Source organism: Neofelis nebulosa, chromosome 2 (assembly GCF_028018385.1).
Source record: "Neofelis nebulosa isolate mNeoNeb1 chromosome 2, mNeoNeb1.pri, whole genome shotgun sequence".
NCBI classification, from domain to species: domain Eukaryota; kingdom Metazoa; phylum Chordata; class Mammalia; order Carnivora; family Felidae; genus Neofelis; species Neofelis nebulosa.
Window position 1 is genome coordinate 177,317,127 of NC_080783.1, and position 16,606 is coordinate 177,333,732.

At 45.8% G+C, this 16,606-nt stretch overlaps 1 long non-coding RNA gene across 1 annotated transcript; it reads right to left on the reverse strand.

Annotated features, from left to right (window-relative positions):
* Nucleotides 1-10,463: 10,463 nt before the first annotated feature.
* Nucleotides 10,464-14,787, reverse strand: LOC131493479 (uncharacterized). Its single transcript, XR_009252699.1, has 2 exons — nt 14,464-14,787; nt 10,464-11,376 (listed from the first exon to the last, which is right to left on the reverse strand). It is a non-coding gene; the product is annotated as an uncharacterized LOC131493479 (long non-coding RNA).
* Nucleotides 14,788-16,606: the final 1,819 nt, after the last annotated feature.

The following is a 16,606-nucleotide window of genomic DNA, read 5'->3' on the forward strand; positions in this document are numbered from 1 at the left end:
AGAGTGCTGGGGACAGCTCAACCCTCTCACCGACGCCAAGGCCATCCCCAAGTGCCCACAATGCCAATCCCCACAATTTACAGCCTTCACTTTTCCCTTAATACTTGCTACTACTCAACACATGCATTTCACGTATTTATTTTGTCTCTTTTCCACCTGCTCCCCCACTCTAGGATGCCCTCCGTGAGGGCAAGAATTTCTGTCTGTTCCCCCTTTTCTCTTTAGCACCTATAACAATGCCTGGCATGTAATAGTTGCTCAATAAATATTTGCCAAATGAAAGACTACAGGGAGAAAAGCTTCTCCTCTGAGGGCTCCAGGTCCAGGGCTCTGAGAGCTTCTTGTGCTAAGCTCTCCGGTCGCCTGTGAAAACAAGACGGGAAAAGGCTGTAGAGCATTCAGCGTTCCAGCTGACTTCAATTAACTCCTCAATCCGAATCTGGTGAGTGAATTTGCAAGCTCCCTTTTTTGAAGACCAGATCTTTTAACACAAAACTGTACTCCAGGACTAAGTACGCATTTAGCAACTGCAGACCAATAAATCTGCTTACAAAGGGGACGAACGATGGGAAGGGACTTTTAAAAACATGAAGCCATGCACAAAACGAAGAGTGGTGCTTAAAACCAGTCCTTGCTTTTGTACGGAAAATGGGCTTTACTCTCAAAGCCTCGTGACAGGCTGAACTGTGGGTGGTGGAAGAGAGCTCTGGCAGAGAATCTACAACAGAGTGGGTTCTGTCTCAACCGTCCTGAGATGGGTCAGGGAAATGGTCAGGAGGGGGGGTGTCCCGCTGAGATCACAAGGGCCTGGGCCCACAAGAAAGTGTAGCTGCTAATGTGTAAGTCACTGAGAGGCAGTGCCACTGGTAAGTCAGTGGGAACCTCCAAGGGGTTCCCTAAAGGGTCGTCGGGGGCACCGGAGAACTGAGGAGAAATGCAAATTCACACTTGGTTGTAGGACTGTGAGCCAGGGATGGGATGTGCAGACGTCGACTGCTGTGGCAACAGAGACTCCAGAGAAAAGACAAGGGGTCCTATGAGAGGGGAGGATAGACAGATGCAAGCCAATATTAAGCACCTACTATATACCAAATACCATGTTGGGTGAATGTATATACCTCATGCCTTTTACTCCTTTCTCCTATAACCATCATCATCATCATCATCATATTAATATCGACTTCAAAACACTCCGTTTACTGAAGGCCTACTAAGAGCCCTAACTAGTACTGAGGTTTGGTATAGCATGATCTCAAAAATTAATTGGTTTTCAAAAGTCCTATGGAGTAGATACATTTTCCTTATTTTATGGACTCCCTTAAAGCTCAGAGAGGTCAAGAACTTACCAAGGGTCACTGAAGCCAGGACACAAAAAAGAATCTGAAAGTCTAAACCTGGGTTCCTTCAACCACGCCAAGCTACTAAATAATGTAAACAAACAGCAGGCTTCCTTCTATTTTCCAGTCCCTAAGGCACCAGACCATTGTCGTTTGATATCAATATCCTCTGGGACTGAGGCCAGGCAGGCAATGCCAGGAACTTCTTTCTCATCTCTCTGTTGATCATTAGGAGGACGTGGTCGGTAGTTGGCTGTACCTGGGACGATGGAACTTGTCAGTCAGAGCCTCGGTGTCCCCTGCAGCCCCCTGCTCTGTTCTGGGGCCCCTGAGCACGGGCACAGGAGGCTGGCAGCTGATCATCCGAAAGCATCCTCTGACCACATCACTCTTGGCTGAGCACACCGCTTCCATCACTCTGGGCACATCCTAAACGTAGACTTCCAGAAGCCATACCGTCTGCCCACACCCGGCCGTGGAGCGAACACGGCCGAAGCATATCCCATGTGTCTACGCACTTTTCACGTGTAAAACCAAGTCAACTGTATGGTGAGGTGACTGTTCCTCTCCTCCCATTTTCCAGGGAGACAAGCAGGCACAGAGAAGTTAAACAGCTTTCTCCAGGTCACATAGAGAGCAGTGCCAGAATTCTGACCCAGGTGCTCTGGCTGTAGGATCAGCCCCTGGCCATTTTTCTCACTTCCGGTCCCATGAGCTTCTCTGCTGCCTTGTCACGGGGAGCCTGTGGAAAGCCATGGACACTGTCATATGTGCAACAAAGAAAGCAGGGGTCAGAGGCTGAAGCCCACAGGGCTGCCATTGATCCAGTGTTTAAATGTGTCAGACGTGCAATCTAGAAGGCCCCTCAGATGTTTTGTGGGGTCACGTGCTAGTGGTCCAAAGCAGTGGTGAACTCCGTGGAGCACCCTTGCATTGGCGTCCCTCCTCGGTCACTCCATGTGCTCCCTAGGATCACTTCCCAAAGAACTACCAGCACTCAAGTCTATCTTAAGTTCTGCTTCACTGGATATGAGAGTGAAGGGCCCGTACTATAGGAAGGACACTGAGCAAAGAACCCAGAAAATACCGTCCCCAAACCAGCGCTGGTACCTACCAGGCCGTCAACTCACTTCAAGTCTCTGAACCTCAGGCTCCCCCTTCATGAAGTGGGTTAAATGAGAGCTGCCCTGTGTACACTCTCCCCCAACAGAGTTGCTGAGAAGATGAGAGCTTGCTGAAACTCTCAAGTACAGAAAATGTAAAAATGCAATGTATCATTTAGGAACGCACCAAAGCTTAGCAGTGGTCTCAGAATTTGGCCCAAATACTTCTTTCAGCTTCAGCCGGACCTTGGGTTTTGACCCTTTTGGTCTCATTTCTGGCAGGCACTGGTGTGTGACCGGTGATCGCATGCCTGCACAGGTCAACATGGTATCTGATAACATCAATAATTCCAACAGGGCAAGTCTTCCAGATGAATTTTTAATATCTGGTTAACTATTTTCAGACACGTATAATCATTCTAGAAGTAACTCAGTACAAAAGAAATCTCCTGTGCTTTGTATGATAGTCAATGTATAGTTCAGTAATGTCTGTTATCAAAAGACTAACATGCTGCCATATTCAATGTTTTTTTGTTTTGTTTTGTTTTAATTTTTTTTTAACGTTATTTATTTATTTTTTTTTTTTTTGAGACAGAGAGAGACAGAGCATGAACAGGGGAGGGTCAGAGAGAGGGAGACACAGAATCCGAAACAGGCTCGAGGCTCTGAGCTGTCAGCACAGAGCCCGACGCGGGGCTCGAACTCACGGACCGCGAGATCGTGACCTGAGCCGAAGTCGGCCGCTTAACCGACTGAGCCACCCAGGCGCCCCTCAATGGTTTTTTTTAAAGGCGGTTAATATTTTTTTCAAAATTTTCAATAGTTATAAAGGGAAATAGATTGATGTTTCTATAAGAGTATTTCTTAAGAGAGCGATCTTTAGCTAAATGGCTTTAGGAAAGCAGGTTATATTTTTTGAACCTAAAACTTTTTTAGAAGCTTAAGCAAAAATAGGACACCTAGCAGTGCTGAGACATTATTGTTTCTACCCTTTCTTATCAAACTTTTGAAGTTTGATGCTAGAAATTTTGATAATAAGTGGATAATAATTTATAATCATATTCAAAATTTTCTCTCAGAAATTCTCCTTCTGTGATGGTAATACCGTGCTTTAAGCAGATTTTAACGCTTAGCCATTTGATGTTTGGTCAAAATATATTTTGTGAACCTCTAGTATCTTCTTTTTCTTATGTCCTTTCCTCCAACATCTGGGGATAGTGTGGGCTCCTTTAGGTAAAAGCTATTTAGTTGCTCATTCACCCATTCATTCATTTATATTAATATAGCAAATATTTATTAAGCACCTGCTATGTGCTGGTAGGCACCGTTTATATGCCCAATCCCTGAAACAGAGTCCAATAGAGCTATTTTAAATTTCTTGAGCACCAGAACTTTTTTTCTGATAAAACCTTATTTAGCAGAAGATGAAAAGTAAGGGACTCATTCATTCATACGAAATATTGCACCTACAAATGCCAGGCACCGTGCTAGGCACTGAGGATACAGTATACTAGGCCAAGTCTCTGCCCTAATGGAGATTACACTGTAGTCTGGGAGAAAGAGATGACAACGAAACTCACAAATCACATGTCGTATCGCAGATGACCACAGAGAAATGTAAGGCACAGTTAAGAGGGTAAAGAGTCCTGGAGCCAGAGGGGTTACTAATTTTATACAAAGGTAAGGCAACCTTTGAGCAGAGATATAGCCATCTGGGTTCATCAGAGCCACTGCGACTATTACTGGAATAAGAAAATTATCATAGGAATTAGACCTTACACAGATAAGGGAGGAGCCAGGGAAGGTCTGACTTATAGTTGGGCGAGAGTCATTCATTGGTCCTCCTGAAGCATCGGCATACGGTGACAAATTGCAGCTTACAGGGACTCTGGGAAGCCAAGGTGTGCAGCCATGGAAGGGGACCATGAAGAAAGCTCAGGAGAAGGTCGATGGAGAGCTGTTGCTTCTATAGCTACCACCCGTACAGGCCATAGCCAAAGAGTTGGTGCAGGTGGGACTTGCCAGGCACTTCTGGATCCATCCATTACCACATCTGCCCATAACAACTGTCCTAAAGGAAGGGCCGCTACTCTACTTCGTTTGTCCAAATCTCATGCATATTCTTCTTCTGTCAACTCTAACCTAGAAGGGTATAGGAGCAGGGATTCTGGAAAAGGCGGGTTCCATCTTAGCCGAGTTGGCATAGCTTAATTCAGCAGAAAAGGGAAGGAAGTGAGGAGTTAGCCATGAGCCCTCTGGGAGAAGAGACCTTTCCAATAGAGGGAGCAGCAGATGCGAAGGCCCAAAGGTGGCACTACACTTGCCATGATAAAAGTAACGATGAACTACACATTTGAACGGCTCGTTGTTTATAGAACTCTTTGAAGCACCTGTGCATAATACTCTGTTCACCCATATTAGTAGACTAAAAACCACAGCCTGGCATAGAACAGAGAGAATACTCAACCAATGATTATTTAATGAGTGAAAAACGTCACAGTGGTCCTACTCTTGGCTTGGTTTTGTTTACCCTGCCCAGCGTTCAAGTCCTCTTCCTAGTTGTGGGTAGTCCTCCACAGTGTGGCGTATTGGTAAGATCCAGCATCTTGCCCTCCCCAGAGGCTGAATAGCAGAAACCCTTCCCCCCAACCCCACACTCCCTGGAAAGGCAAATGAAATGGACACATCCAGGCAGATGATTCCACCTAACCTGGAACCTCAAAGAAATAACCCAAAGACATGGAGATGATGTTAATTGTCCTCAGTCCAGATGACGGCAGCAAGAGTCCAGCACCAGCACATGTCAAGTGGCCATCATGGGGGAGTGGTGAGAATAGTGGTGGTGCCATTGAGGTATCTTAACCAGTCTGTGCCCAGGACATGAGCGTGGCTGTGTTCCCTACTCCCCTGCCTCCTTTATTCATACCGAATTTCCCCCGAATTCTGTTACCTAATACCCTTCTGGTGCATTATTTTTCCACAGTCGACCAGAGTGAGTTGTTACTTGCAACTGAGTGTCCAGGAATGAGCTGCAATCCAGAAAGCTTGAGAGGATGAGGGATGGACATCTAGAGGGACGGGAATTTTGGATCATCTATCTAATCTAAGGGAGCTAAAGGCAGAGTAATTGCCATTCATCGCTAGGAATAGACACTGAGAAATTTATGGCATGCGGTAACAAACGATAATCACAACAATGACTAAACTATTGGCTGAGGGCACACTAAGAGCAAAGTTTGGAGGACCATCATACTAGCCCATGACCCATAACACTAGGACCATAAAACATGCATGTGGGATTCAAGGACCACATTGGAAAGCCACGAATAGCTCAAAGAAAGATAATTACAAACTCAAATCCCTAAATTCTCTGCTCAAGGTACAGACTAAGATCTGGGAAGCTTTCATGCCTTGGGCAAGAAAAGAGTCCTTTATAATGTACATCTACAAAGCTGAGGCAGAGAGAGAGCAAATTCAGCCCAAGCCTTGGGCTAACAAAGCGGCATATAAAATGAATTCCCAGCCTCACCATACCCGTTGTCTCTTGTGTAAAAGTGAGGGTACAGATGAAAAAAAAAAAGGCTTCCCTAGAGATTGCAAAGGAATGCAAGGAATGCTTTCAAGGGTACCTTGGAAGTCCAGAAGCACCAATCAAGGTAACTACATTTCTCCCACCATTGTCTTCAGATTCATAATTAGAATCAAATAAATACATGAGTGCTTTAGAGAATGAAAAAGAGGGAGTTTCAAAGTCAAACCTGAGGTGAGAAGCACAAAAAGCTGGAGAACAAGTGTAGAGATGAACTTTGAGAGTGCCTCAGCCAAAGGGAGAAAAACGTTAACGTATCTTGCTGACGTTATCGGTAGCCTATCCTTCCAGGGACTCTGGATTCAAAGTCTTTGGGGGACGGGAATGCTCGAGTGGATTCATCAGGGGTGACTGCCCACTCCCTACCAGCGATTGCGTTGTTGATCTGAACACACTCTCTTAGCAAGACTTAAGATCTGCGTTGATGAAGAGAGTGCCAGCATCACTGAAGAGTGGTTTCATGGTGCTTTTCTCTAGGCCGGGGATACTGATGGGTAAAGTTCTGGGTAAAATGGAGTCACGAATTTCACTGGGAAGAGGAAACACCAGTGGGGACAATTAGAAGCATTTCACCTGCATTTGTCAAGTAGGCGTGGTTACCATAATAAGCAGCAAGTGGCTGACTTGCAGGGACAAGAGTGGAAGGTGCCATGACCTTGGGATTCCTTAAGCCCCAAAGAGACTGGTATCTCAATAAGGACCTACTTGATTCGCATACTTCTAGGTTTTATGACACCGAGGTATTATGCTACTAACATTGTTGCCATCCCCAATGCAATTTGGGTATCTGAACAAACCCAGGGCTCCTTGCATGGACGTATGGCCAAGTAGCCTTCAAAAGGGAAGCATGAATCATGTAAAAATATTGAAAGTAGGCCCTGTAACTCTTTCTCCTAGCCTTCCCCAAAGAGACCTGTGTCTTTTCAACAGGGTGTATGTACCTCTGAGGAATGACTAGGCACTGGCCTTAATTAAACACTAAGTCCTAGGACCCAGAACCTCCTGCAGCCTAGCAAGTAGAATGAGAACTATTAAATCTATTTAGAGGCCAAGTGATAAATGGAATGTTGACTCAATTTTGTTTCATGGTAAGTTCAGTGGAAACTCCGAATCTGTCCTGGAATTTCTAAATACAGTGTTCGAAACATAGTCTCAGGAACTCACAGATCCACATGTTGGCCTCCTAATCCATGGAGAAGGAGCCAAAAAGGAAAGGCCAAGGGGAAGCCCCTAAAGTTCCCCCGTCCCTAGCAAAGGGGGCAGCAGTCACTGAGATTAGTGTCTTGATCAAAGAACTGGGAGATACCATAATGATGATTATGATCCCCACCACATCCTCAGTCCCTGCCAATTTGCACAACTCTGGGGTACCATTTAGATAAATAATATACTGTGATCGACTCTCCAAGAATTATTTGATGAGGCGGAGGCCCTTGAATTATTCAGTTAGGCTAATATAGAAGATACAGGACTGGGGCGCCTGGGTGGCTCAGTCAAGTTAAGCATCTGACTTCAGCTCAGGTCATGATCTCACAGTTTGTGGGTTTGAGCCCCACGTCGCGCTCTGTGCTGACAGCTTTGGATTCTGTGTCTCCCTCTATCTCTGCCCCTCCCTCACTCCCTCTCTCTCTCTCTCTGTCTCTCAAAAATAAACATTAAAAAAAAAATTTTTTTTAAAAGATACAGGACTTTTGGAACCATACTCTGCTGCTAAAATTGCCCGTGTCATCTAGAATATAGATGATGAGAATCACTGGTCTCTGGAAGAAAGCAGTCTCCTTCCCATCAGAATGTGGAGAGTTCATGATTTGGAATTTCCACCTTCACTGTGTATTTGGAGAAAATGCAAACAGAGAGCAAAGTGACCCATCCAGGTTCACACAACCCTCAAGAAACAGCACCAAGTCTAACCCCCTCCCCGTCTCCTACCCTGTGTGAAAGCACCTGGAGTTCCCCAAGTTCATGCGTAGGTGCAAAGTGCAGGCTTTGAGCCCCGGCAAGAAGAGAATATGTTTTCTGGGAAAGACAAGAGAGAGACAAAAATAAAAATCAAGATTTGACTGCCAGCCATGAGTGATGCTCAGGATGCAATTTCTTCCCAAATCTGACATCATTTGGGAGCTTATTTTCAATCGAATGTTGTTTAGAGTCAGTAGGGCTAATACCAAGGGAGCCCAGCCCGACAGATGCCTTTTCCTCTTTAGTTTCCAAGAAAGCAGATGGCGGCAGCCAACTCCCCAGGTGCCCGAGTGTGCAGTCGAAATTTCTCTGGGCTTGGGAACGGGCCCAATCCCACAGACTCATCATCGGGGTAGGGAGATGATTCAATCCAATGACACTGGCCATAACCATTTGAGAGTCTTTTATGATGTGGTCCAACTGTACATCAGGGACTTGGCCAAGATGTAAAGGGATTTTTTGAAGACTAGCCCCCCTCACTTCTAAATAAGTAGAATATTGGAAACATTCTTTAAACCACCTGGGCCCTGGGATCGAATTTCATCATGAACTTTATAACATAAAAGTCTTAGAAATAACATACCACATTAGCAGCTAAGGATGTGTTCAGGTCCTGTGACAAATGCACTCTCAGAGTAGAAAAGGGGGCCAGCGAGAAGGAAGGGAGTACAGAGGGTTCTCTGAGGTTACACCTGGATGAAGAGAGGAAGTTAGCAAGGGTCTCCATGGAGCTTTGAGAAGACTAAAAAGATCCCCAGAGTGTGCTCTGAAGCCAGGGGGCTCTGGCTGTTTCATACTTCTGGCGGGGCCAAGAGAGGGGGACACCAATATTGGGACCAGTAGTCACAACGCCCCAGAGAGATGATGGCCCTCTCTGCAATAAGTTGCTCCCTGGGGAGGTGCTTGCGTCAGGTCGTGGGGACCATAGGGTGACAAAGAGTAGCTCCCAAATAGACTGTCTTCACCTTCGCTAGTCTTGACTGGTACTTTGCTGCTCCTCTCCTGGCCAGCTCATGTCCCACCTTCCATTACAAAATATTTGTGTCCGTGGGTAACCCACATAAAGCCAAAGGTCTCATGGTCCTGTATATATAAGATGCCACATCAAAGAAACCTTGGTCTCGCTCTGAAAACTTTGAATAGTTATGGACAGTTGCATTGCTAATTTTGTCAAAGACACACACTGGAAAATTTGCACGGCATCCCAAGCAGAAATCCTTCTGAAATGTATCCCCCCTCTCCTCAAAATTTCCTCCTCATAGAAAATACTGAAATTCCACCTCCTTCTCTCTCTCTCTCTCTCTCTCTCTCTCTCTCTCTCTCTCTCTCTCTGCACCCAAGTGCTTCTCTGGTTTGCTGTTGGCCCAGTTCCATACCACTCCTGCCCCCTTAACCTGTCATCTTGCCACCACAGGAAGTACCCTGGGAGACGTGGTCTGGATCCCTGCTCTGCTCTGTCTCTCCTGGAAGCAGCCATCTTTTTATTCATGACGTGTATCTCTCTGCTTGCTTGGAAACTCCATGGGGTCAGGGCTGCCTCTAACTGTTCTCTCTGTCCCCTCTTGTTGCCTGATGGCAATTAGTACATAGTAAAGCACCATGAATGTCTGTTTCTGCAGCAAAGTCATGGAGTGATAGAGGACGGGGGCCTTTTCTGCTTACCTCTCTTGAAACTGACCTTTAGCACCTGCCACCCCTCACCCACAGTATACCAGTGGGTATTAATTTCCTAGGCCTGTTGTAACAAATTACCACAAATGTGACTGCGGTTTAAAACAACAGGAATACATTCTTTCATAGTGCTGGAGGCAAGAAGTATAAAATCAGGGCATTCGGCAGAGCCATGCTCCCTCCCCAGGCTCTAGGGGAGAATCCCTCTTCCCTCTTTGAGCTTCCAGCATACCTGGAAGGTAGGCTTGTTCCAGCATACCTCCAATCTCTGCCTCAGTCCCCACCGGCCCCTTCCCTCTGTGTCTCTCTTCTGTTCACGTAGCCATCTTCTTATGAAATCACCGGATTTAGGACCCACCCTCATCCAGCATAACCTCATTTTAGCCTAACCAATTATGTCTACAGAGACTCTATTTCTAAATGAGGTCACCTTCAGAGATTCCACGTGGACATGAATATAAGCGGGACAACCCAGCCGACCAGGAAAAAATGAAAACAATGTTTTGAGGCAGACAGATAAAAGGATGCTTTTTTTTTTTCCATGAGCTGTTCTGCCCTATAGTGAACCTTGCTTCGTTGCAAGGTGTAACTAAGTGTTTCAACAAGTAAAAACTTTGTGTAGTACATTACACAGGACATTCCTACCCCTTCAGTCTCTTGGTCCTGCTACAAGAGGCTTGCGTCCCATGCTTTTCCATCTGAGGGCCACAGATTAACTCACGTTTGGTGTGGCCTAAAGCTCCCATGGTTTGCCTTTGTGAAGGCCCAGTTAGGAAAAAAGAACACAAAATTTTGAACACAAAATTAGTCTCGAGAGTGGATATTTATTTAGCATGAGAAAATAAATCACAAGCGACACATTTTTAAAAGCTGGCAAAGACCATAATATCCTCAATTTTTGTTTTCCTTAATCAGCTTTTTACCTATACTTTTGGCTACATCATCTTTTACGACCTCTCCGTAGAGTAATAATTTTGTAATATCTTCTGCAGAGGGAACAGAAAGATAGTTAAGTCTGTCTTCCTCCGGCATGGACTCTTCAAATTTGTTTTTATTATGGATAAGTTAGAGAAAGTCTCCGCTTCACACCTCGTTATTGAGCGTGTCCTATAAATTATCAGGATTATCATCAAATTTGGGTAAGTCTCTACAAAGTTTCTTTCATATATGAGCTGTGGGATTTCAGAACATTTCAAGTTTTATGCTGTATGACTCATCTTCAACATTTTTTGAATTGATGACATTAATTAACCAGTTTGACGTTGATGTCCTTGTACGTCATATAAAGAGTTTTGTGTTACTAAAAACGGGCCTTTCACCAAATCAAGCTGAATGAAATTACTGCTCATGTCAACAGAGCCCAATGAAAGGGCACAATGAATCCATAAATATGAAGCCACACTTGACCTTTGACCTTTGCGCATTCCCTTGAGAGTACAAATTATCTTATTCTCCACCATTTTTATCTTTTCTCCTCCAATTTCTGTTCAAGGGTATCCTGAACCTCATGATCTTCTCTTTGGCTATGTTGTCAACTTCACTCTCTATATTTCCCCAGCTATCAGTGATTCTTTACCCATCGCCCAGTATGACCAGAAGAGATTTTAATTAGCCCTCGACTTAAAGTTTCAACCGGTATCCTTTTCAGTTCATATTTCTGGCTTCCACCGAGATAGCTCCTTCTCGTGAGATTTGAATTCAGGTATACTCAGTAATTCTGAAAAAAAAAAAAAACAAAAAACCAAAAAAAAAAAAAACCATGTACAAAATCAATCCCAAATCAGGGCATGCCAAGAGAAATTCCAGTGCGCTTTAAAAATTGCCTCTGTGTTTCATTGAGCTACATAATTACATCATCAACTTATTCTCAAACTACATACAGCGACTTGTTGATACGTGCAGGGGTGGTGTCCCCGAGATACTTGTCCATACAGCCTATTTTGTGGCCTAGGCGATAATTTTAAGTACAATTTCTTCCGGAACTGACACACGCTTTGTGCGAACCAGATGGGTCAGACCCCATTTAGATCAGATACACTAAGATGGGATCCGAGACCCTGGGATGCCAAAGATAGGAGACGTGGCACTGACATACCCACTTTCAGTACCGGTACGTAGAGGTCGTGCCCTGTGACTGCAGGAATGCCCATAAATTCTACTGATGCAGTTCATGCAAGGGGCATTTATCATTGCATGTGCGGCCTCGTTGAGTATATGCCTAACAGGGAAGAACTTCCATGTTGACTAGGTGCCGAGGAGAACCAAATCCACTACTTAACAATTTTGAACATCTGATGGTCTTCAATATTTTCCACGGACTAGCTTCTGGCCCCACAGATTGCAAATAGCGTTTCTCCTCCACTGTCCGTACGTTTCTGCTGCTGCAGAATAGCACCTGTGTTCACGTCGGGATCCCACCCCTGGCCCCGCCAGAGCAGAGTGAGTGGCAGAGCTAGTCCCAGAAGTCTTTCCTACACCAGGATGGCAATCATAACTTCGCTACACATGGAGGGGACAGTGGCTCACAGCAGTTATTCTCACTAACCCCAAGCCAAAGGCGCTGCCAACCCAACGTCCCCTCAGCCAACTCCCAGCGATGCCCGAGGCCTTCTCACACCAGGGGATGTGTGACATATTGGAAGGTGTAGCGCAGAGGCAGGGGCATGAACTGATTTAAGTGAAATGGCTTCCTTTAGAACATTGTGCAGATTTATATGATGATGCACATTGCTGGAGCCCTTCTCAGAGCCTTGGAAGGCACTTGGACGAACGAGGAGCCCTAAAGCTTAAGGGTAATCTCAAGGTAAATTCGTATCTGCTTGGCAGTCATAAATCCTCTTAACTCAAATTCCAGGAGAAAATGAAATACCCGGGACCACTCCTTTCCCAGACTTGTGTCAGTCTACAAAGATACCTTCTATGTTAGACCCCTGGGACTCAGGAGGCAGGAAATCTCCTCTTCATATGCTGGTAGATAAATGTCCTGGCCCCTTGATGTGTGACTGAGCCCTGTGATCACACCCAGTCCATTTGGTCTACATTGCTCAATTACTACTATCCCAACCATCTTCTGCTCCAAGAAAAGGTGGCACTAAGGACCTTTTGGAATCAAGATTACCTCCCAGGGTGCAGAGACGAAGGCTTTTGTAAGCTTTTAAAAAATTGAACTCAAAACACTTATTCATTGTCTGCTAGGTGCCGGATGCCATTTCACATACTGGAAACAGAAAAGCAAGCAAGAGTGAGTTTCTGCTCTCACGAAGTTTACATTTTAGTGTGTGGAGATGGGTGGACACTAAGAAAGGACAGACAGTAACCAAGTAGGTAAACAGATATCGCACAAGTATATGAGAAAAAATAGTTTTAGGTAGTAAGAGCTATGGAGGAAAATAGAACATGGAAATCAGTGGAGGGGAGGTTGCTATGTTATATAGCACTATTGGGGAAGGTCTCATTGAAGAGATGACATTTGAGATTAAAAAAAAGAAGTCAGCCATAAATCATAAAATACAAGGGTATTGATGAGAGAGAAAGCAAGTGAAAAGGCCCTGAGGCAGGAATAAGCTTAGTAGAGCCAAAGAACAGAACGGGAGACAGTGGGGCTAGAGGAGGTGAGAAGGGTAGAAGACATGGTCTGAGAGGTGGCAAGCGACTGAGCCTGGAGAGTGGCGTCAGCCACAGTATGGAATCAGGTTTATTCTAGGTGTGCTGAGGGGCCGTTGGGAGGGAGGGCTTTGAACGGGAGAGTGGCACGGTCTGGTTTATGTTTTCAAAGCTCGCTTCAGTTCACGGTGCGAACACTTCATTAACAGAGCAGCAAGAAGAAAAGCAGGGAGATCACTTGGGTGGTTGTTTCACGAGTCCAGTAAGAGATCATGTTCTTTTCTTTGTCTGTTCTTTGTTTTAAGGAGGAAGGAAACCAAACATTTTAAATTTTTTTTTTTTTCAACGTTTTTTATTTATTTTTGGGACAGAGAGAGACATAGCATGAACGGGGGAGGGGCAGAGAGAGAGGGAGACACAGAATCGGAAACAGGCTCCAGGCTCTGAGCCATCAGCCCAGAGCCCGACGCGGGGCTCGAACTCACGGACCGCGAGATCGTGACCTGGCTGAAGTCGGACGCTTAACCGACTGCGCCACCCAGGCGCCCCATGGAAACCAAACATTTTAAATGGGACAACTTGATTCCATGAGGGAATCTGATTCATTCCTGAAAGTTTTCAAACTCTATTCACTTTTTTTTCCCATCTTTCCAAGTATTATTCTATTCTATTCTATTCTATTCTATTCTATTCTATTCTATTTTTTTAATTTTTGAGCAGGGAGAGATGTGATTAGCGGCTCAGCCCTGAAGAAGATGTATCTTGCAGTACGTACACATTAATTAGTGAGGGGAGAGCCAGAGGCAAGGAGATTTAGTTAGAAGGCTAATGCACAGTACAGACAAGTAGCTTGCTGTAGGTCAACGGGCTGTCACCACCAAACACTGTTGCAAATCTTTTGTAATGTATCCTAAGGAAAACCCCTGGATGACCTCCAGCCAGTGACCTGGCTTGCAGTCCTGTGTGGCTTTGGCGAGCCACTACCCCTCTCTGCGTCCCCCCCCCCCCACTTTCCTTATCTATATAATGAGGAGCTTGGATCAAACGATCCCTTTCGGCTCTACATTTCCATGGGCTCTTCACAAATTCATTTCTACATTTGTAAACACTCGGGAGAGACTGATAAGGCACTTTGATTGAAACCAGAAAGCCAAGGTGTCCAGGGAGATCGCACCAGGCTTCTCCAGATGTGGGCCATTACCATCCAGCACGAAGGACCGCCAGGCAGCTCCAACAACATTCAGGAAAATGACTCCGTAACTGGCCATTTTTCCTTGTAAGGTTAAATCAAAGCACGACGGGAACAAACTGTTCTCACAAGGAGATAATATTGTTTCTCCTGGCCTGGCGGTGCAGTGGACACAGTGCTTCTGCGGCTCCTGTTCCAGTTTGCCGATCTCCGAGGCAGCCAGCCAGCTGTCTGCTAAGGAGAGAGAAGTGGAAGAGAAAAATAATATGGGAGCCCGATACTTCCCTCCAGCTGAGTGTCTCCTTGCCTCCCTGATGGAACCAGCAGCCGGGAAGACAAAAGCAGAAAGAAAACAAACAAACCAAAATGAATCAAAAAACGGGGGCGGGGGGGGGGGGGGGGTGGGGGACGGATAAGGAAATAGGAAAGATGTTAAAAGCAGAAGGCAGGGGCACCTGGGTGGCTCAGTCGGTTGAGCCACCGACTGTGATTGGCCCAGGTCGTGATCTCGCGGTCGATGGGTTCCAGCCTCTCATCAAGGCTCATCAGGCTCACGGCTGTCGGCCCGGCTTCTGATCCCCTGCCCACTCTCTCTCTGCCCCTCCCCCGCTTGCACGCTGCCCCTTCTCTCACAACAACAAATACACCTTTCGAGAAAACAAAGAGCAGGTCTTGGGGAAGGGGCAGCCTCGTGCCTGGCACACGGTGGGGTGGAGAACCCAGGTAAGTAAGATCCGCCCCGCGCCCCACCCCGCACCTCGCTCCCATGCCCACGAGCAGCTTCTACCAGCTTGTCTCCTGGGAGCTTTGTCCACTCGCACATTCTGGGGTTGGACCTCCTCCGAGTGGGTCAGATGATTTCCAGGGGAAAAAATGAACACGTTTTGGTATCCGTAACCAGCAGATGCCATGGTGATCACCAACCACGGTGATGTACCTGCACCTGCGTAGGATCCCAGGCAGCTTGTTTGGTCTCCTGGACCCTCAGTTTTCTCATCCGGAAAACGTGGAGAGTGGCATCTACTGTATCCCATCAAATCGAACACACACCATAAATTGTCAGAGCCACCATTTTTTATGTGCATTTAAGAAAACCCATGGGCCATCAAACCACAAGATAAAGCTCTCTTATCACAGAGATTGTAAGATACAGGTTCATCTTAGAGAATCTATGAAATATGAATCTATGAAAAATGACACCTAGAAGGCCGACGTGAGCTCTAAAAGTGAGACCGTCTGTGGGACAATGTCCACCCAGTGTGGTGCTAGACACATTTAATGATTATCATTATCATTCTCATCATTAAAAAATCGAGCCCTCGGGGCGCCTGGGTGGCTCACTCGGTTGAGCGTCTGACTTCAGCCCAGGTCACGATCTCACGGTTCATGAGTTCAAGCCCCCGTGTCAGGGTCTGTGCTGACAGCACAGAGGCTGCTTGGGATTCTCTCTCTGCCTTTCTCTCAGACCCTCCCCCCACTTGTTCTCTCTCTCTGTCTCAAAATAAATAAATGAACCTTAAAAAAATACAGTTTCCTGGGAAGTGGAGTTTGACAATGTCGCTGTGCCCCATCCCCCTTGGCTTCCCTCCACCAGCCTCCCGACCCTCTAGAGCATTTAGCAAATACCCTCTAGGGCGTCAGGATGCTAAGGGCGTCTCGAGCGTGGACTTCATCAGTAGACTTGGTGAGTCACCCTACGCGCCTGGGAAGGAAGCAGAGACCAGGATGCTCCGGTTTTCCCACCAACTGCCTCTGGGCTGCTGGAAGTCTGGCAGGGTTGAGTCCATCATCTGAACTCTGGACCATCAGAGTTTCTGCTGCTCAAACACCAGACCAGGAGATGCCCAGCCTCTCCAATGATTTTGGTTTAAGATTCGTATGCTTTGCTTTCATTCCTCTCTCTTCTCGCTCATATTTTTAAGTTTTTATTTTCTTTTAAAGATATTTTCTTAATCATTTAACAACACATACATATGTGTGTGTGTTTATGTATTTACTTTTTACCTTCCTGTTTTTAGCTTTTTCATTCTTATTTTTACTTTAAAAAATCCTCTTTTTAACATTTTATTTTGAGAGAGAGAGACAGAGCACATGCAGGTGTGTGAAGGAGAGAAGAAGGGGAGAGGGGTAGAGAACGAGAGAGAGAGGGAGAATC